The sequence below is a fragment of the Puntigrus tetrazona genome, chromosome 10 (genome assembly GCF_018831695.1).
Source record: "Puntigrus tetrazona isolate hp1 chromosome 10, ASM1883169v1, whole genome shotgun sequence".
NCBI lineage: Eukaryota > Metazoa > Chordata > Actinopteri > Cypriniformes > Cyprinidae > Puntigrus > Puntigrus tetrazona.
Genome location: NC_056708.1, coordinates 8,185,760 through 8,207,066, shown reverse-complemented (window position 1 = coordinate 8,207,066; position 21,307 = coordinate 8,185,760). Strand labels below are relative to the sequence as shown.

Here is a 21,307-nt window from a genome sequence, read left to right as displayed (position 1 = left end):
AAAAACAGCCATGGTGAATTAGCTCCTCCTTTGAGTGAGAGGGAAGAACAATGGTACCTGCCTACATTCGGAGTGTACTATCCGAAGAAACCTGACAAAATCAGAGTAGTTTTTGATTCTAGTGCCCAACACAATGGCATATCACTTAATGATGTACTTTTAACTGGTCCTGACCTGAACAACACTCTGGTAGGAGTACTAATGCGCTTCAGGAAATAAACCATTGCCTTTACTGCAGACATAGAACAGATGTTCTACTGTTTCTTAGTAAGGGAAGATGACAGAAACTTCCTACGTTTTCTTTGGTTCCAGGACAATGACATTTCTAAAGACACTGTGGATTATCGCATGAGGGTCCATGTCTTTGGTAATAGCCCTCGCCTGCTGTGGCTATACATTGTCTACATCAGTCTGTTCAGATTGAGGATTTCTGTGTCGACCCTGATGTCAAACGTTTCATAATGCGCGACTTCTATGTAGATGATGGCCTGAAGTCCCTGCCTACAGAATGGAATGTTGGTGTTTTTTTTTATTCTTTTGACTTGTTGACGTATTTGAATGTTCTAAATGGAATGTTGGTGTTTTTCTTACTTCATATTTGAATTTGTAAATGGAATGATGACGTTTTTGTTTGTTTATATTTGAATGTTCTAAATGGAATGTTGCCATTTTTTGTTTGTTTATATTGGAATGTTCTAAATGGAATGTTGGTGTTTTTTTTAACTTCATATTTGAATGTTCTAAATGGAATGTTGGTGTTTTTTTTACTTCATATTTGAATGTTCTAAATGGAATGATGACGTTTTTGTTTGTTTATATTTGAATGTTCTAAATGGAATGTTGGTGTTTTTTTCTTTTGAATTTCTAAATGGAATGTTGTGTTTTTTCTTTGTTTATATTTGAATGTTCTAAATGGAATGTTGGTGTTTTTTCTTACTTCATATTTGAATTTGTAAATGGAATGATGACGTTTTTGTTTGTTTATATTTGAATGTTCTAAATGGAATGTTGCCATTTTTTTGTTTGTTTATATTTGAAATGTTCTAAATGGAATGTTGGTGTTTTTTCTTACTTCATATTTGAGAATTTGTAAATGGAATGTTGACGTTTTTGTTTGTTTATATTTGAATGTTCTAAATGGAATGTTGGTGTTTTTTCTTTGTTTCATATTTGAATGTTCTAAATGGAATGTTGGTGTTTTTTCTTACTTCATATTTGAATTTGTAAATGGAATGATGACGTTTTTGTTTGTTTATATTTGAATGTTCTAAATGGAATGTTGGTGTTTTTTTACTTTGTTTATATTTGAATGTTCTAAATGGAATGTTGGTGTTTTTTCTTACTTCATATTTGAATTTCTAAATGGAATGATGACGTTTTTTCTTGTTTATATTTGAATGTCTAAATGGAATGTTGCCGTTTTTTGTTTGTTTATATTTGAATGTTCTAAATGGAATGTTGGTGTTTTTTTTTTTGTTTATATTTGAATGTTCTAAATGGAATGTTGGTGTTTTTTTTTGTTTCATATTTGATTTGAAAATGGAATGATGACGTTTTTGTTTGTTTATATTTGAATGTTCTAAATGGAATGTTGATGTTTTTTGTTTGTTTATATTGGAATGTTCTAAATGGAATGTTGGTGTTTTTTCTTTGACTTCATATTTGAATATTTGAATGTTGTAAATGGAATGTTGACGTTTTTTTTTGTTTATATTTGAATGTTCTAAATGGAATGTTGGTGTTTTTTCTTTGTTTATATTTGAATGTTCTAAATGGAATGTTGGTGTTTTTTCTTACTTCATATTTGAGTTTGTAAATGGAATGATGACGTTTTTGTTTGTTTATATTTGAATGTTCTAAATGGAATGTTGGTGTTTTTTAGATTGTTTATATTTGAATGTTCTAAATGGAATGTTGGTGTTTTTTCTTACTTCATATTTGAATTTGTTGATGACTAAATGGAATGTTGGAATGTTTTTTTTTCTTTACTTCATATTTGAATTTGTAAATGGAATGATGACGTTTTTGTTTGTTTATATTTGAATGTTCTAAATGGAATGTTGGTGTTTTTTCTTACTTCATATTTGAGTTTGTAAATGGAATGATGACGTTTTTGTTTGTTTATATTTGAATGTTCTAAATGGAATGTTGATGTTTTTTGTTTGTTTATATTGGAATGTTCTAAATGGAATGTTGGTGTTTTTTCTTACTTCATATTTGAATTTGTAAAATGGAATGTTGGTGTTTTTGTTTGTTTATATTTGAATGTTCTAAATGGAATGTTGGTGTTTTTTCTTTGTTTATATTTGAATGTTCTAAATGGAATGTTGGTGTTTTTTTTACTTCATATTTGAATTTCTAAATGGAATGTTGACATTTTTTGTTTGTTTATATTTGAATGTTCTAAATGGAATGATGACGTTTTTGTTTGTTTATATTGGAATGTTCTAAATGGAATGTTGGTGTTTTTTTTAACTTCATATTTGAATGTTCTAAATGGAATGTTGGTGTTTTTTCTTACTTCATATTTGAGTTTGTAAATGGAATGTTGGTGTTTTTTTTTCATATTTGAATTTGTAAATGGAATGATGACGTTTTTGTTTGTTTATATTTGAATGTAAATGGAATGATGACGCATTTGAATTGTTGGTGTTTTTTGTTTGTTTATATTTGAATGTTCTAAATGGAATGTTGGTGTTTTTTTTACTTCATATTTGAATTTGTAAATGGAATGATGACGTTTTTTTTGTTTGTTTATATTTGAATGTTCTAAATGGAATGTTGGTGTTTTTTGTTTGTTTATATTGGAATGTTCTAAATGGAATGTTGGTGTTTTTTTTACTTCATATTTGAGTTTGTAAATGGAATGATGACGTTTTTTGTTTGTTTATATTTGAATGTTCTAAATGGAATGTTGGTGTTTTTGTTTGTTTATATTTGAATTTGTAAATGGAATGTTGGTATATTTGAATGTTCTAAATTCTAAATGGAATGTTGTTGTGTTTTTTCTTGTTTATATTTGAATGTTCTAAATGGAATGTTGGTGTTTTTTCTTACTTCATATTTGAATGTTCTAAATGGAATGTTGATATTTTTTGTTTGTTTATATTTGAATGTTCTAAATGGAATGTTGGTGTTTTTTCTTACTTCATATTTGAGTTTGTAAATGGAATGATGACGTTTTTGTTTGTTTATATTTGAATGTTCTAAATGGAATGTGATGTTTTTTCTTTGTTTATATTTGAATGTTCTAAATGGAATGTTGGTGTTTTTTTTTTGTTCATATTTGAATGTTCTAAATGGAATGTTGAATGTTTTTTTGTTTTTCTTCATATTTGAATGTTCTAAATGGAATGATGACGTTTTTGTTTGTTTATATTTGAATGTTCTAAATGGAATGTTGGTGTTTTTTCTTACTTCATATTTGAATTTGTAAATGGAATGTTGACATTTTTTGTTTGTTTATATTGGAATGTTCTAAATGGAATGTTGGTGTTTTTGTTTGTTTATATTGGAATGTTCTAAATGGAATGTTGGTGTTTTTTTTGTTCATATTTGAATGTTCTAAATGGAATGTTGGTGTTTTTTCTTTGTTTATATTTGAATGTTCTAAATGGAATGTTGGTGTTTTTTCTTCATATTTGAGTTTGTAAATGGAATGATGACGTTTTTGTTTGTTTATATTTGAATGTTCTAAATGGAATGTTGGTGTTTTTTCTTACTTCATATTTGAATGTTCTAAATGGAATGTTGGTGTTTTTTCTTACTTCATATTTGAATTTGTAAATGGAATGATGACGTTTTTTCTTTTTATATTTGAATTTAAATGGAATTTGAATGTTTTATAAATGGAAAATGGAATGTTGTGGTTTTTTTTTACTTCATATTTGAATGTTCTAAATGGAATGTTGGTGTTTTTTCTTACTTCATATTTGAATGTTCTAAATGGAATGTTGATGTTTTTTGTTTGTTTATATTGGAATGTTCTAAATGGAATGTTGGTGTTTTTTCTTACTTCATATTTGAATTTCTAAATGGAATGTTGGTGTTTTTTCTTGTTTATATTTGAATGTTCTAAATGGAATGTTGACGTTTTTTTCTTTGTTTATATTTGAATGTTCTAAATGGAATGTTGGTGTTTTTTTTGTTTATATTGGAATGTTCTAAATGGAATGTTGGTGTTTTTTCTTACTTCATATTTGAATTTGTAAATGGAATGATGACGTTTTTTCTTTGTTTATATTTGAATGTTCTAAATGGAATGTTGATGTTTTTTGTTTATTTATATTTGAATGTTTTCTAAATGGAATGTTGGTGTTTTTTCTTACTTCATATTTGAATGTTGTAAATGGAATGTTGACGTTTTTTGTTTGTTTATATTTGAATGTTCTAAATGGAATGTTGACATTTTTTGTTTGTTTATATTGGAATGTTCTAAATGGAATGTTGGTGTTTTTTCTTACTTCATATTTGAGTTTGTAAATGGAATGATGACGTTTTTTTCTTGTTTATATTTGAATGTTCTAAATGGAATGTTGGTGTTTTTTGTTTGTTTATATTTGAATGTTCTAAATGGAATGTTGGTGTTTTTTTTTGTTTCATATTTGAATGTTCTAAATGGAATGATGACGTTTTTTTTTACTTATATTTGAATGTTCTAAATGGAATGTTGACGTTTTTTTGTTTGTTTATATTTGAATGTTCTAAATGGAATGTTGGTGTTTTTTTTGTTTATATTTGAATGTTCTAAATGGAATGTTGACGTTTTTTTTGTTTATATTTGATTTGAAATGGAATGTTGGTGTTTTTTTTAACTTCATATTTGAATGTTCTAAATGGAATGTTGGTGTTTTTTCTTGTTTATATTTGAATTTTGAATAAATGGAATGTTGACGTTTTTTTGTTTGTTTATATTGGAATGTTCTAAATGGAATGTTGGTGTTTTTTTTAACTTCATATTTGAATGTTCTAAATGGAATGTTGGTGTTTTTTCTTACTTCATATTTGAGTTTGTAAATGGAATGATGACGTTTTTGTTTGTTTATATTTGAATGTTCTAAATGGAATGTTGACGTTTTTGTTTGTTTATATTTGAATGTTCTAAATGGAATGTTGACGTTTTGTTTGTTTATATTTGAATGTTCTAAATGGAATGTTGGTGTTTTTTTGTTTGTTTATATTTGAATGTTCTAAATGGAATGTTGACGTTTTTGTTTTTGAATTATATTTGAATGTTGGTGTTTTTGTTTGTTTATATAAATGGAATGTGGAATGACGTTTTTGTTTGTTTATATTTGAATGTTCTAAATGGAATGTTGGTGTTTTTTTTACTTCATATTTGAGTTTGTAAATGGAATGATGACGTTTTTGTTTGTTTATATTTGAATGTTCTAAATGGAATGTTGGTGTTTTTTTTGTTTATATTTGAATGTTCTAAATGGAATGTTGGTGTTTTTTCTTACTTCATATTTGAGTTTGTAAATGGAATGATGACGTTTTTTTTTGTTTATATTTGAATGTTCTAAATGGAATGTTGGTGTTTTTTTTCTTACTTCATACTTGAGTTTGTAAATTGAATGATGACGTTTTTGTTTGTTTATATTTGAATGTTCTAAATGGAATGTTGCCGTTTTTTGTTTGTTTATATTGGAATGTTCTAAATGGAATGTTGGTGTTTTTTTAACTTCATATTTGAATGTTCTAAATGGAATGTTGGTGTTTTTTCTTACTTCATATTTGAATTTGTAAATGGAATGATGACGTTTTTGTTTGTTTATATTTGAATGTTCTAAATGGAATGTTGGTGTTTTTTCTTTGTTTCATATTGGAATGTTGAATTTTTTTTGTAAAATGTTCTAAATGAATGTTGGTGTTTTTTCTTACTTCATATTTGAGTTTGTAAATGGAATGATGACGTTTTTGTTTGTTTATATTTGAATGTTCTAAATGGAATGTTGACGTTTTTGGAATGTTTTTTGTTTATATATTTGAATGTTCTAAATGGAATGTTGGTGTTTTTTCTTACTTCATATTTGAATTTGTAAATGGAATGATGACGTTTTTGTTTGTTTATATTTGAATGTTCTAAATGGAATGTTGGTGTTTTTTTTGTTTATTTGTTCATATTTGAATGTTCTAAATGGAATGTTGGTGTTTTTTCTTTGTTTATATTTGAATTTCTAAATGGAATGTTGACGTTTTTTTGTTTGTTTATATTGGAATGTTCTAAATGGAATGTTGGTGTTTTTTTTACTTCATATTTGAATGTTCTAAATGGAATGTTGGTGTTTTTTCTTACTTCATATTTGAGTTTGTAAATGGAATGATGACGTTTTTGTTTGTTTATATTTGAATGTTCTAAATGGAATGTTGGTTTTTTTTTTGTTTATATTTGAATGTTCTAAATGGAATGTTGGTTTTTTTTACTTTTATATTTGAATGTTCTAAATGGAATGTTGGTGTTTTTTGTTTACTTCATATTTGAATTTGTAAATGGAATGATGACGTTTTTGTTTGTTTATATTTGATATTTGAATCTAAAATGGAATGTTGACGTTTTTTCTTTGTTTATATTTGAATGTTCTAAATGGAATGTTGGTGTTTTTTTCTTTGTTATTTGATATTTGAATGTTTTGTAAAATGGAATGTTGACGTTTTTGTTTGTTTATATTTGAATGTTCTAAATGGAATGTTGACGTGTTTTTTCTTGTTTATATTTGAATGTTCTAAATGGAATGTTGGTGTTTTTTCTTTGTTTATATTTGAATTTGTAAATGGAATGATGACGTTTTTTGTTTGTTTATATTTGAATGTTCTAAATGGAATGTTGACGTTTTTTGTTTGTTTATATTTGAATGTTCTAAATGGAATGTTGGTGTTTTTTTTACTTTATATTTGAATGTTCTAAATGGAATGAGTTTGTGATGACGTTTTTGTTTGTTTATATTTGAATGTTCTAAATGGAATGTTGAATATTTGAATTTCTAAATGGAATGTTGGTGTTTTTTGTTTGTTTATATTTGAATGTTCTAAATGGAATGTTGGTGTTTTTTCTTACTTCATATTTGAATTTGTAAATGGAATGATGACGTTTTTGTTTGTTTATATTTGAATGTTCTAAATGGAATGTTGGTGTTTTTTCTTGTTTATATTTGAAATGGAATGTTGTAAATGGAAAATGGAATGATGTTTTTGTTTGTTTATATTTGAATTTGTAAATGGAATGTTGACGTTTTTGTTTGTTTATATTTGAATGTTCTAAATGGAATGTTGGTGTTTTTGTTTGTTGGAATGATATTTGATATTTGTAAATGGAATGTTGGTGTTTTTTCTTACTTCATATTTGAATTTGTAAATGGAATGATGACGTTTTTGTTTGTTTATATTTGAATGTTCTAAATGGAATGTTGATAATTTTTAGATTTTTTATATTTGAATGTTCTAAATGGAATGTTGGTGTTTTTTCTTACTTCATATTTGAGTTTGTAAATGGAATGATGACGTTTTTGTTTGTTTATATTTGAATGTTCTAAATGGAATGTTGCCATTTTTTGTTTGTTTATATTGAAATGTTCTAAATGGAATGTTGGTGTTTTTTTTACTTCATATTTGAATGTTCTAAATGGAATGTTGACGTTTTTTCTTTGTTTATATTTGAATTTCTAAATGGAATGTTGACGTTTTTGTTTGTTTATATTTGAATGTTCTAAATGGAATGTTGGTGTTTTTTGTTTCATATTTGAGTTTGTGTTTTGTAAATGGAATGTTGGTGGAATTTTGACGTTTTTTTTCTTCATATATTTGAATGTTCTAAATGGAATGTTGACGTTTTTGTTTGTTTATATTTGAATGTTCTAAATGGAATGTTGACGTTTTTTCTTTGTTTATATTTGAATGTTCTAAATGGAATGTTGGTGTTTTTTTGTTTGTTTATATTTGAATTTCTAAATGGAATGTTGACGTTTTTTTTTTACTTATATTTGAATGTTCTAAATGGAATGTTGGTGTTTTTTCTTACTTCATATTTGAATTTGTAAATGGAATGATGACGTTTTTGTTTGTTTATATTTGATTTCTAAATGGAATGTTCTAAATGGAATGTTGGTGTTTTTTTTGACTTTATATTTGAATGTTCTAAATGGAATGTTGGTGTTTTTTCTTACTTCATATTTGAGTTTGTAAATGGAATGATGACGTTTTTGTTTATTTTATATTTGAATGTTCTAAATGGAATGTTGCCATTTTTTTTTTGTTTATATTTGAATGTTCTAAATGGAATGTTGCCAATGTTTTTTTTTTTTTATATTGGAATGTTCTAAATGGAATGTTGGTGTTTTTTCTTACTTCATATTTGAGTTTGTAAATGGAATGATGACGTTTTTGTTTGTTTATATTTGAATGTTCTAAATGGAATGTTGCCATTTTTTGTTTGTTTATATTGGAATGTGCCATTTTTGTTTTTTCATATTTGAATGTTGTAGGCTGCTGCCCCTTTAAGAACGCTCTTTTCAGTGGACTCAGGGAACGTTGTGAGGAGGGGAAAGAAAAAAAAAAGGAAAGAAAAAGACCATGTTGTTTGGTTCTAGCGTGTTGGACTTTTGACGATTTACAAGTGTTTGATTACCTACTTAACCTACTTATTCCCAGCGTGCTGAGAATGTTTTCGTTGTTAAGAAATACGATGTTTAATATAATGTTACGTAGATCGCTATTTTTGGCGATTATAGCGATTGCCGCCATAGTGCGTAAATGTTAATATATTATGTTTATTTTTCCTTTGTGTAAACGTATGCTGTTTATGTGATTATATTACTAAGTATAAATGTGTTTTTTGTGTTTACAGTTTGACTGCACGTATACCGCACGTGTGCATGTATGCATATGACAATACTAAAAAACAACAATCGCAAAAGAATGTGTACAGTGTGAGTTCTGCACTAGTGGAATAAAATCAAAACCAAGTTCTAACTTAATGTTATCATTTCGTGGGTAACATTAAAGTCAAACACGAAGGAAGAAATAAAAGTAATAACAACATGGATCAAGAGACAGAAGAAAGTTCTATCCCAGATCAACAACAAAGGGGTCTCAAACGCCAACGTGGTGGTGCAAAGGCTGCTGTGACACGCTTAATGACACAGATTACTACCGCTATGAGCTGTAATCAGCCAAAAGATGTAGAAATGAAGCTTGCTGCCTTGGATGAGGCTGTTATGCGATTTCACGAGGTCCATGACATGTACCACAAAACGTTAGAAGATGAGGATGACCTTGATGCTTCTAAGGGCTATTTAACATCAGTTCTGCGTGAAGTGCAAGATTTACAGCACACAGTCTTAAGCTGGCTTGAAGATTTTAAGTCATCAATGGAATCTTCTGATGCACCAAACTTCCAAGAGGGACATCCAATGCTTGAGGAAGCTGCTAAATTGCAAATGCCTACTATAGAACAAGTATCTACCCAGTTTCAAGAGCTACAGAATCTAAGACAGAAAGAGAATAAAGAGTTTTCTGTGCTTCTAGCTCAACAGGAAGAACGCCTCTGCGTACAGAGTTTAAACTACAACTTCAGCAAGCGGAATTTGAAATGGATGGACTAAAAGGCTTACTGAAGCTCAAAGACACTGAGATGGAGGAAAATCGACGAAAGGCTGAGTTAACGACAATAAATAGAGGCTTTTCAACTCCTGTCTCAGGTAATCCATCCTTAAATTTTCGTTCATCACTCTCAGCAGGAAACGACAATTCTTTATGTCAACTACTAGAACTGACAAGGCAACAATATCAGTCACACATTGATTCCATGCATCTGCCACCTGTTGACATCATCAAGTTTGATGGAGAACCCTTAAAGTACTGGCAGTTCATCAGATTATTCTCCTCAGTGATTGAGAAAGAGACCGTGCCAGATCAAGAAAAGCTCACTCGTCTGCATCAGTACACTGTCGGCCAAGCTAGAGAAGCTATCTCACATTGCTTGTACAACCCTGACTCTAGCCTGGGCTATGCAGAAGCCATGACTATTCTGAAAAGGCGTTTTGGCCATCCATACGCAATATCGCAAGCATGGGTCGACAAGGTGCTCAATCACAAAGACATTAAAGACAATAAGCAGTTGCAAAGCTTTGCGGACATTCTGTGTAGCTGTCGTGACACTCTTAAAGCAATGAATTGTGAGGATGAGCTAAATGGTGGACGCACTCTGCTACAAATTGTGGAAAAGCTGCCTGAAGACATAAAGAAAAGATGGCTCACAATAAATTATGAGATTATCAAATCGGACGTTTACCAAAGTTAAACGATATAGTCTGTCTTGTTGAATCAGAAGCTGCTAAGAGAGCTGATCCTATCTTTGGGAATCTCCTTATGCCTGCAATTCGAAATTCTCCGTGAGTTTCAAATCAAATATCAAGTCAAGCTTCAATAAGAAAAGACAAACATTCGCAACAATGTCAGTTACGACGGATGAATCCATCACATCGCCCACAACAAAGACTATTTCACGATTTAAATGTCCAAAGTGTACTGAAGTACACTTTCTGAATCAGTGTCAAGCCTTTAGAGCTTTATCTGTTCAAGAGCGTTTGGCCTTTGTTCAACGAAAGCAACTTTGCCAAAACTGCTTTATGAAGGGTCACCGCGCTGCAGTCTGTTCTCGCAGCTGGGTATGCAAGGTGCCTGGATGTGGGAAAAGGCACAACAGCTGGCTACATTCTGCCATTGTAGCTTCTAACAATGACAAAGACCAATCTACTAACCAAGCCACCGAAGATGAGCCAGTTGTTGACCCGCCACAAGCCATTCAAACGCATGCCACCAGAAAATGCATTGACATCAGTCAAAAGAAGATTGCACTTCCTATCCTGCCTGTTGTGGTTTCAGACAGACACAAGCAATTCTCTATGAATGTCTTTGCTTTGCTTGATAGTGGCTCCAATGGGACCTTTGCATCTAAGAAGCTTGTTCATGCTCTTAAATTGGAATCACGCAAAATGAACGTTAAACTGAACACTATGGAGACCAAAACCTCAACGTAGTTACCTTAGCAGTTGATCTACAAGTTGAAGATGCTCAACAAAGAAACTCTTTCCTAATGAAAGGAGTGCTCTGTCGGGACAACCTGAACATAAGTCTGGACAGCCTAGTCACACAGCAGGAAGTGTTTCAGTGGTCACATCTGCGGGAAATTGCGGATGAAATCAGTTTACCCGATGCTGATCTAGCTAATGAGGTTCACTTGCTAATAGGTCTAGACCAACCAGACATACTTAAACCCCGTGACACATGCTGTGGTGAGTCTGGCGAACCATACGCAAATTCTGACTGGCCTGGGATGGACACTCCATGGACCAGTAGCAGATGGCTCTACGTCTGTTTCTGCCAACTTCATTCGAGCTGACCATTCTCTACAACAAGCTGTTGAAAGATTTTGGAAGTTGGATGACCCAGTGTATGTGAACAATGACTCGCTGTCAGTAGTTGACGAACAAGTTGTGGCCCTATGGAACAAACAAGCAGTCAAAGAGGAAGGTCATTACACACTTCCAATCCCATTCAAAGAACGTCCCACCACAACTACCCAATAACTACACAATGGCCAAGCATCGATTAGATCTTCTAGGAAAGAGGCTAAAGAAGGACCCAACTTTGCTTCACATGTAATACAGAGGGTATTAGAGACTCTTTGCAGAAAGAATACGCAGAAGAAGTCGAGACATTATAAGAGAAGATGGCTGCGTGTGGTACCTGCCGCATCATCCAGTTCTGCATCCACGCAAGCCAGAGAAGGTTCGTATTGTCTTTGATTGTGCAGCACGGTACCAAGGTACTTCATTAAATGACCACATCCATCAAGGCCCAGACCTTGCCAATAAGCTGCTAGGAGTCCTTCTCAAGTTTAGACAGGAACCCATTGCTTTAAATGCAGATATCGAGAGCATGTTCTATCAAGTCCGGGTGCCGTCTGATGAAAGGGATGTTCTTCGTTTCCTATGGTGGGATGATAACGACCCAACAAACCACCTAAGCATTATCGTATGAAGGCTCACCTGTTTGGAGGTGTCTGGAGTCCTAGTGCTGCCAATTTTGCCTTACAACGAGTGGCTGAAGACAATCGCGAAACTTCTCTGATGACGCAGTGGAAACAGTGAAACGAAATTTCTACGTTGACGATTGTCTTAAGTCAGTACCAACAGAGGAGGCTGCCATTAAACTCGCTTCTGAACTCAGGGAACTGCTCACCTGTGGAGGGTTTAGATTAACCAAGTGGTTAAGCAATTCTAAGGAAGTGATGAAATCAATACCAACTGATGACTGGGCAAAATCGTTACATGAGGTTAACCTTGACCAAGAGGATTTGCCACTCGAACGAACACTGGGCGCCCTTTGGGATGTAGAAAGAGATTGTTTCACATTCGATGTCAAGACAGTAGACAAGCCAGTAACAAAGAGGGAGTATTGAGCACTACCAGTTCCATTTATGATCCTTTAGGATTTGCAAGCCCTTTCGTGCTCAAAGCTAAAGCAATCTTTCAAGAATTGTGCCGTATGAAAGTCGACTGGGACGAAGAGTTACCAGTGGACATAGCAGCACAATGGCGCCGATGGTTGAATGACTTGCCTCTGTTGGCAGGACTGACAATTCCAAGATGTCTTAAACCAACATCTATTAGTTGTTTGTTACCGACTCAGCTCCATCACTTTTCCGATGCTTCAGAACTGGCTTACGGTGCTGTTTCATACATCAAGATTGGTGACACCTGCAGGCTGGTAATGTCAAAGGCCAGACTTGCTCCGATCAAGCCAGTTAGCATACCACGACTGGAACTGCTAGCAGCTGTTGTTGCTACAGAGCTGGATCAGCATATCAAGCGACACTTAGAGATTCCAATTGAAAGGACTTTCTTTTGGACAGACAGTACTATCGTGACTCCAGTACATCAACAACAAGCATTGTCGTTTCCAGACATTTGTCGCCAACCGTATATCAAAAATACATGAACGATCAGATTCATGCCAGTGGAGACACATTGATTCTGCATCTAACCCTGCGGATGACGCTCTCGAGGGATGACTATGAGGAGATTCTAGAAAGTGAACGATGGGTAACTGGTCCACACTTTCTTAGACTTGAGGAGGAACAATGGCCTGCTCAGCCTATTATAAATGACTTGCCAGACGGAGCAGAGATCAAACAAGGCAAAGAAATTTATGCAGCTAGCATAAAACGAAACCACCTGACAATAAATGCAGTGGATAGATTACTGGAACGATACTCCAGTTGGCATCGTTTGAAAAGAGCTACTGCTATCTTGTTGCGTCTAAAGGTTTTGTTACGCAAGAAAGCGAGTGTGCATCTTTCTGACCCCATCACTGTTGGTGAGCTCCAGCAAGCAGAGCTAGCCATTCTCAAATACATACAAGCTGCAACTTTCGGATCTGCTCAAGCAAAACCCAGTTCTCTTCTCAAGCTCAAACCTTTCGAGGATGAGAATAATCATCTTCTTCGTGTCGGAGGTAGACTAACAAATGCCCCAATTCCCTCACGAGGCTAAACACCCGGTGATCCTACCTAATAATCATCATGTCACCCAGCTGATTATTCGTCACTACCATCTTCGTTTGGGTCATGCAGGTCCAGAACGAGTTCTTACAGAAATTCGCCAGCGCTTCTGGGTTCTAAAGGGACGTGCTGTCATTAACCAGACTCTCAAGTCATGTCTACAGTGTCGCAAATTAAGAGCTAAGCCACAAGCTCAGCAAATGGCTGACTTACCTGACTCTAGAGTGACACCGTGTGAGCCTCCATTTACTCGAGTGGGCATAGACTATTTCGGACCATTCTTGGTTAAAAGGGCACGCAGTGATCAAAAGAGGTACGGATGTGTGTTTACATGTCTCACTACGAGAGCTATTCATCTCGAGGTCACACACACCCTTGACACGGATTCTTTTATCAACGCTTTACAGCGATTCATCTCCAGGAGAGGCCCACCTTCTGAGATACGATCAGATAATGGGACTAATTTTGTGGGTGGGTTGCGAGAGTTGCGAAAGGCCATTAATGAATGGAATCAACAAAAGATTTCTGATTATCTGCTGCAGGACAATGTAAAATGGATCTTCAATCCACCTGCCGCCTCACATATGGGTGGTGTATGGGAGCGACAAATTCGCACCATTCGTTCCATTCTAAATACTGTTCTTTCACAGCAGACACCAGATGATGAGGGATTGACGACGCTGTTTTGTTGCGTAGAGTCTATTGTCAACGGTAGACCAATTACTAAACTCTCTGACGACCTGTCAGATCCTCTACCACTCACTCCAAATCATCTGTTGTTACTTCGTTCTGGTCCGACTCTACCCCCAGGAGCCTTCGTAAAACAAGATGTTTACCGACGCCGATGGCGCCAGGTCCAGTATTTGGCAGATATCTTCTGGTCAAGATGGCTTAAAGAATACTTGCCTGCACTGCAGCAGCGCCAGAAATGGCTACAACCAAAGCGGAATCTTCAAGTAGGAGATCTTGTGCTAATTCTGCATGAAAATACACCACGCAATCACTGGCCACTAGGTCTGATTACTCAGGTTTATCCAGGTGCAGATGGACTTGTGCGTTCTGTGGAAGTGAAAACACAGACAGGAGTCTACAGCCGTCCAGCGGATAAAATATGCCTCCTGGAAGCCAGTTTAATTAGTTGAGTTAACTTATTGAAGCATCACCTTCCTTTCTTTGAATGACCCTTTTTGGGTCATTGGGGCCGGGATGTAGGCTGCTGCCCCTTTAAGAACGCTGCTTCAGTGGACTCAGGGGAACGTTGTGAGGGAGGGGAAAGAAAAAAAAAAAAAGGAAAGAAAAAGACCATGTTGTTTGGTTCTAGCGTGTTGGACTTTTGACGATTTACAAGTGTTTGATTACCTACTTAACCTACTTATTCCCAGTTGGTGTTTTTCTTACTTCATATTTGAATTTCTAAATGGAATGTTGGTGTTTTTTCTTACTTATATTTGAATTTGTAAATGGAATGATGACGTTTTTGTTTGTTTATATTTGAATGTTCTAAATGGAATGTTGATATTTTTGTTTGTTTATATTTGAATGTTCTAAATGGAATGTTGGTGTTTTTTCTTACTTCATATTTGAATTTGTAAATGGAATGATGACGTTTTTTATATTTGTTTGTTTATATTTGAATGTTGGAATGTTGGTAAATGGAATGTTGATTTTTTGTTTGTTTATATTTGAATGTTCTAAATGGAATGTTGGTGTTTTTTCTTACTTCATATTTGAGTTTGTAAATGGAATGTTGACGTTTTTGTTTGTTTATATTTGAATGTTCTAAATGGAATGTTGGTGTTTTTTTTAACTTCATATTTGAATTTCTAAATGGAATGTTGACGTTTTTTCTTTGTTCATATTTGAATTTCTAAATGGAATGATGACGTTTTTTTCTTGTTTATATTTGAATGTTCTAAATGGAATGTTGATATTTTTTTTTGTTTATATTTGAATGTTCTAAATGGAATGTTGGTGTTTTTTCTTACTTCATATTTGAATTTGTAAATGGAATGATGACGTTTTTGTTTGTTATATTTGAATGTTCTAAATGGAATGTTGCCATTTTTGTTTGTTTATATTTGAATGTTCTAAATGGAATGTTGGTGTTTTTTTTGTTCATATTTGAATTTGTAAATGGAATGATGACGTTTTGTTTGTTTATATTTGAATGTTCTAAATGGAATGTTGGTGTTTTTTGTTTAAATGGATATTTGAATATTTGAATGTTCTAAATGGAATGTTGGTGTTTTTTGTTTGTTTATATTGGAATGTTCTAAATGGAATGTTGGTGTTTTTTTTTTATTTTGATATTTGAATTTGTAAATGGAATGATGACGTTTTTGTTTGTTTATATTTGAATGTTCTAAATGGAATGTTGGTGTTTTTTCTTTGTTTATATTTGTAAATGGAATGATGACGTTTTTGTTTGTTTATATTTGAATGTTCTAAATGGAATGTTGGTGTTTTTTCTTACTTCATATTTGAGTTTGTAAATGGAATGATGACGTTTTTGTTTGTTTATATTTGAATGTTCTAAATGGAATGTTGGTGTTTTTCTTACTTCATATTTGAGTTTGTAAATGGAATGATGACGTTTTTGTTTGTTTATATTTGAATGTTCTAAATGGAATGTTGATGTTTTTTGTTTGTTTATATTGGAATGTTCTAAATGGAATGTTGGTGTTTTTTCTTACTTCATATTTGAATTTGTAAATGGAATGATGACGTTTTTGTTTGTTTATATTTGAATGTTCTAAATGGAATGTTGACGTTTTTTTGTTTATTTTTCTAAATTGACTGTTTTTGTTTGTTTATATTTGAATGTTCTAAATGGAATGTTGGTGTTTTTGTTACTTTATATTTGAATTTCTAAATGGAATGATGACGTTTTTTGTTTGTTTATATTTGAATGTTCTAAATGGAATGTTGGTGTTTTTTCTTTGTTTATATTTGAATGTTCTAAATGGAATGTTGACGTTTTTTCTTGTTTATATTTGAATGTTCTAAATGGAATGTTGGTGTTTTTTCTTACTTCATATTTGAGTTTGTAAATGGAATGATGACGTTTTTGTTTGTTTATATTTGAATGTTCTAAATGGAATGTTGTGCCATTTTTTTTTTACTTTATATTTGAATGTTCTAAATGGAATGTTGGTGTTTTTCTTACTTCATATTTGAGTTTGTAAATGGAATGATGACGTTTTTTGTTTGTTTATATTTGAATGTTCTAAATGGAATGTTGGTGTTTTTTGTTTGTTTATATTGAATGTTCTAAATGGAATGTTGGTGTTTTTTTACTTATTTTGACTTCATATTTGAATGTTGTAAATGGAATGATGACGTTTTTTGTTTGTTTATATTTGAATGTTCTAAATGGAATGTTGGTGTTTTTTCTTTGTTTATATTTGAATGTTTGTAAATGGAATGTTGACGTTTTTTTTGTTTTCATATTTGAATGTTCTAAATGGAATGTTGGTGTTTTTTCTTACTTTATATTTGAATGTTGTAAATGGAATGTTGACGTTTTTGTTTGTTTATATTTGAATGTTCTAAATGGAATGTTGGTGTTTTTTCTTACTTCATATTTGAGTTTGTAAATGGAATGATGACGTTTTTGTTTGTTTGTTTAATTTGAATGTTCTAAATGGAATGTTGATGTTTTTTGTTTGTTTATATTTGAATGTTCTAAATGGAATGTTGGTGTTTTTTCTTACTTCATATTTGAATTTGTAAATGGAATGTTGACGTTTTTGTTTGTTTATATTTGAATGTTCTAAATGGAATGTTGACGTTTTTTTTCTTGTTTATATTTGAATGTTCTAAATGGAATGTTGGTGTTTTTCTTTGTTCATATTTGAGTTTGTAAATGGAATGATGACGACTTATATTTGAGTTTGTAAATGGAATGTTGCCGTTTTTTGTTTGTTTATATTTGAATGTTCTAAATGGAATGTTGGTGTTTTTTCTTTGTTTATATTTGAATGTTCTAAATGGAATGTTGACGTTTTTGTTTGTTTATATTTGAATGTTCTAAAATGGAATGTTGGTGTTTTTTCTTTGTTTATATTTGAATTTGTAAATGGAATGATGACGTTTTTTGTTTGTTTATATTTGAATGTTCTAAATGGAATGTTGGTGTTTTTTTCTTTGTTTATATTTGAATGTTTCTAAATGGAATGTTGGTGTTTTTTTCTTACTTCATATTTGAATTTGTAAATGGAATGATGACGTTTTTGTTTGTTTATATTTGAATGTTCTAAATGGAATGTTGATATTTTTTAGTTGTTTATATTTGAATGTTCTAAATGGAATGTTGGTGTTTTTTTTACTTCATATTTGAATTTGTAAATGGAATGATGACGTTTTTTGTTTGTTTATATTTGAATGTTCTAAATGGAATGTTGACGTTTTTGTTTGTTTATATTTGAATGTTCTAAATGGAATGTTGGTGTTTTTTCTTTGTTTATATTTGAATTTCTAAATGGAATGTTGACGTTTTTTTTGTTTATATTTGAATGTTCTAAATGGAATGTTGACGTTTTTTGTTTTTTGAATTTATATTTGAATTTTTGTTCTTTAATGGAATGTTGGTGTTTTTTGGTGTTTTTTCATTCATATTTGAGTTTGTAAATGGAATGATGACGTTTTTTTTGTTTATATTTGAATGTTCTAAATGGAATGTTGATATTTTTTGTTTGTTTATATTTGAATGTTCTAAATGGAATGTTGGTGTTTTTCTTACTTCATATTTGAATTTGTAAATGGAATGATGACGTTTTTTCTTGTTTATATTTGAATGTTCTAAATGGAATGTTGATGTTTTTTGTTTATATTTGAATGTTCTAAATGGAATGTTGGTGTTTTTTCTTACTTCATATTTGAGTTTGTAAATGGAATGATGACGTTTTTGTTTGTTTATATTGGAATGTTCTAAATGGAATGTTGGTGTTTTTTTAACTTCATATTTGAATGTTCTAAATGGAATGTTGACGTTTTTTTTGTTTATATTTGAATGTTCTAAATGGAATGTTGACGTTTTTTGTTTGTTTATTTGAATTTCTAAATGGAATGATGTTTTAAATGGAATGTAAATGGAATGTTGACGTTTTTTTGTTTTTATATTTGAATGTTCTAAATGGAATGTTGGTGTTTTTTCTTACTTCATATTTGAGTTTGTAAATGGAATGATGACGTTTTTGTTTGTTTATATTTGAATGTTCTAAATGGAATGTTGGTGTTTTTCTTTGTTTATATTTGAATTTGTAAATGGAATGTTGGTGACGTTTTTGTTTGTTTATATTTGAATGTTCTAAATGGAATGTTGGTGTTTTTTTTACTTTGATATTTGAGTTTGTAAATGGAATGATGACGTTTTTGTTTGTTTATATTTGAATGTTCTAAATGGAATGTTGCCATTTTTTGTTTGTTTATATTTGAATGTTCTAAATGGAATGTTGGTGTTTTTTCTTACTTCATATTTGAGTTTGTAAATGGAATGATGACGTTTTTGTTTGTTTATATTTGAATGTTCTAAATGGAATGTTGGTGTTTTTTGTTTGTTTATATTGGAATGTTCTAAATGGAATGTTGGTGTTTTTGTTGGTGTTTTTTCTTACTTCATATTTGAATTTGTAAATGGAATGATGACGTTTTTTGTTTGTTTATATTTGAATTTCTAAATGGAATGTTGACGTTTTTTTTATATTTGTTTATATTTGAATGTTGAATGTTCTAAATGGAATGTTGGTGTTTTTTTTTTACTTCATATTTGAGTTTGTAAATGGAATGATGACGTTTTTGTTTGTTTATATTTGAATGTTCTAAAATGGAATTTGAATGTGGGAATGATGGTTTTTTTTGTTTATATTTGAATGTTCTAAATGGAATGTTGGTGTTTTTTTACTTATATTTGAATGTTCTAAATGGAATGTTGCCATTTTTTGTTTGTTTATATTTGAATGTTCTAAATGGAATGTTGGTGTTTTTTCTTACTTCATATTTGAGTTTGTAAATGGAATGATGACGTTTTTGTTTGTTTATATTTGAATGTTCTAAATGGAATGTTGATGTTTTTGTTTGTTTATATTTGAATGTTCTAAATGGAATGTTGACGTTTTTTTTGTTTATATTTGAATGTTCTAAATGGAATGTTGGTGTTTTTTCTTTGTTCATATTTGAGTTTGTAAATGGAATGATGACGTTTTTGTTTGTTTATATTTGAATGTTCTAAATGGAATGTTGGTGTTTTTTCTTACTTCATATTTGAATGTTCTAAATGGAATGTTGGTGTTTTTTGTTTGTTTATATTGGAATGTTCTAAATGGAATGATGACGTTTTTTCTTGTTTATATTTGAATGTTCTAAATGGAATGTTGACGTTTTTGTTTGTTTATATTTGAATGTTCTAAATGGAATGTTGGTGTTTTTTTTGTTTTTTTGATGTTCTAAATGGAATGAGTTTTTTCTTACTTCAATTTGGTTTGTAAATGGAATGATGACGTTTTTGTTTGTTTATATTTGAATGTTCTAAATGGAATGTTGGTGTTTTTTACTTCATATTTGAATTTGGAATGTTTTTTGTTTGTTTATATTTGAATGTTCTAAATGGAATGTTGACGTTTTTGTTTGTTTATATTTGAATGTTCTAAATGGAATGTTGGTGTTTTTTTACTTATTTATATTTGAATTTGTAAATGGAATGATGACGTTTTTTGTTTGTTTATATTTGAATGTTCTAAATGGAATGTTGATTTTTTTTTTTTGAATTTATATTTGAATGTTTTTGTAAATGGAATGTTGGTGTTTTTTTTTTACTTCATATTTGAGTTTTCTAAATGGAATGATGACGTTTTTGTTTGTTTATATTTGAATGTTCTAAATGGAATGTTGGTGTTTTTTCTTTCATATGATTTTTTGTTTGTTTATATTTGAATGTTCTAAATGGAATGTTGGTGTTTTTTCTTACTTCATATTTGAGTTTGTAAATGGAATGATGACGTTTTTGTTTGTTTATATTTGAATGTTCTAAATGGAATGTTGGTGTTTTTTGTTTGTTTATATTGGAATGTTCTAAATGGAATGATGACGTTTTTTTTGTTTATATTTGAATGTTCTAAATGGAATGTTGGTGTTTTTTCTTGTTTATATTTGAGTTTGTAAATGGAATGTTGATATTTTTTGTTTGTTTATAATGGAATGTTCTAAATGGAATGTTGGTGTTTTTTCTTACTTCGTATTTGAATGTTCTAAATGGAATGTTGGTGTTTTTTCTTACTTCATATTTGAGTTTGTAAATGGAATGATGACGTTTTTGTTTGTTTATATTTGAATGTTCTAAATGGAATGTTGGTGTTTTTTCTTACTTCATATTTGAGTTTGTAAATGGAATGATGACGTTTTTGTTTGTTTATATTTGAATGTTCTAAATGGAATGTTGATATTTTTTGTTTGTTTATATTGGAATGTTCTAAATGGAATGTTGATATTTTTTGTTTGTTTATATTGGAATGTTCTAAATGGAATGTTGGTGTTTTTTTTAACTTCATATTTGAGTTTGTAAATGGAATGATGACGTTTTTTTTTGTTTTGATATTTGAATGTTCTAAATGGAATGTTGGTGTTTTTCTTTGTTCATATTTGAATTTCTAAATGGAATGTTGACGTTTTTTGTTTGTTTATATTTGAATGTTCTAAATGGAATGTTGATATTTTTTGTTTGTTTATATTTGAATGTTCTAAAATGGAATG

At 30.8% G+C, this 21,307-nt stretch overlaps 1 protein-coding gene across 3 annotated transcripts in view; it reads left to right on the top strand.

Annotated features, from left to right (window-relative positions):
* The window catches only part of cadm2a (cell adhesion molecule 2a), a 1,030,129-nt gene that overhangs the window by 825,423 nt on the left and 183,399 nt on the right, over positions 1–21,307 (top strand). The gene's annotated exons all lie outside the window — the stretch shown is intronic.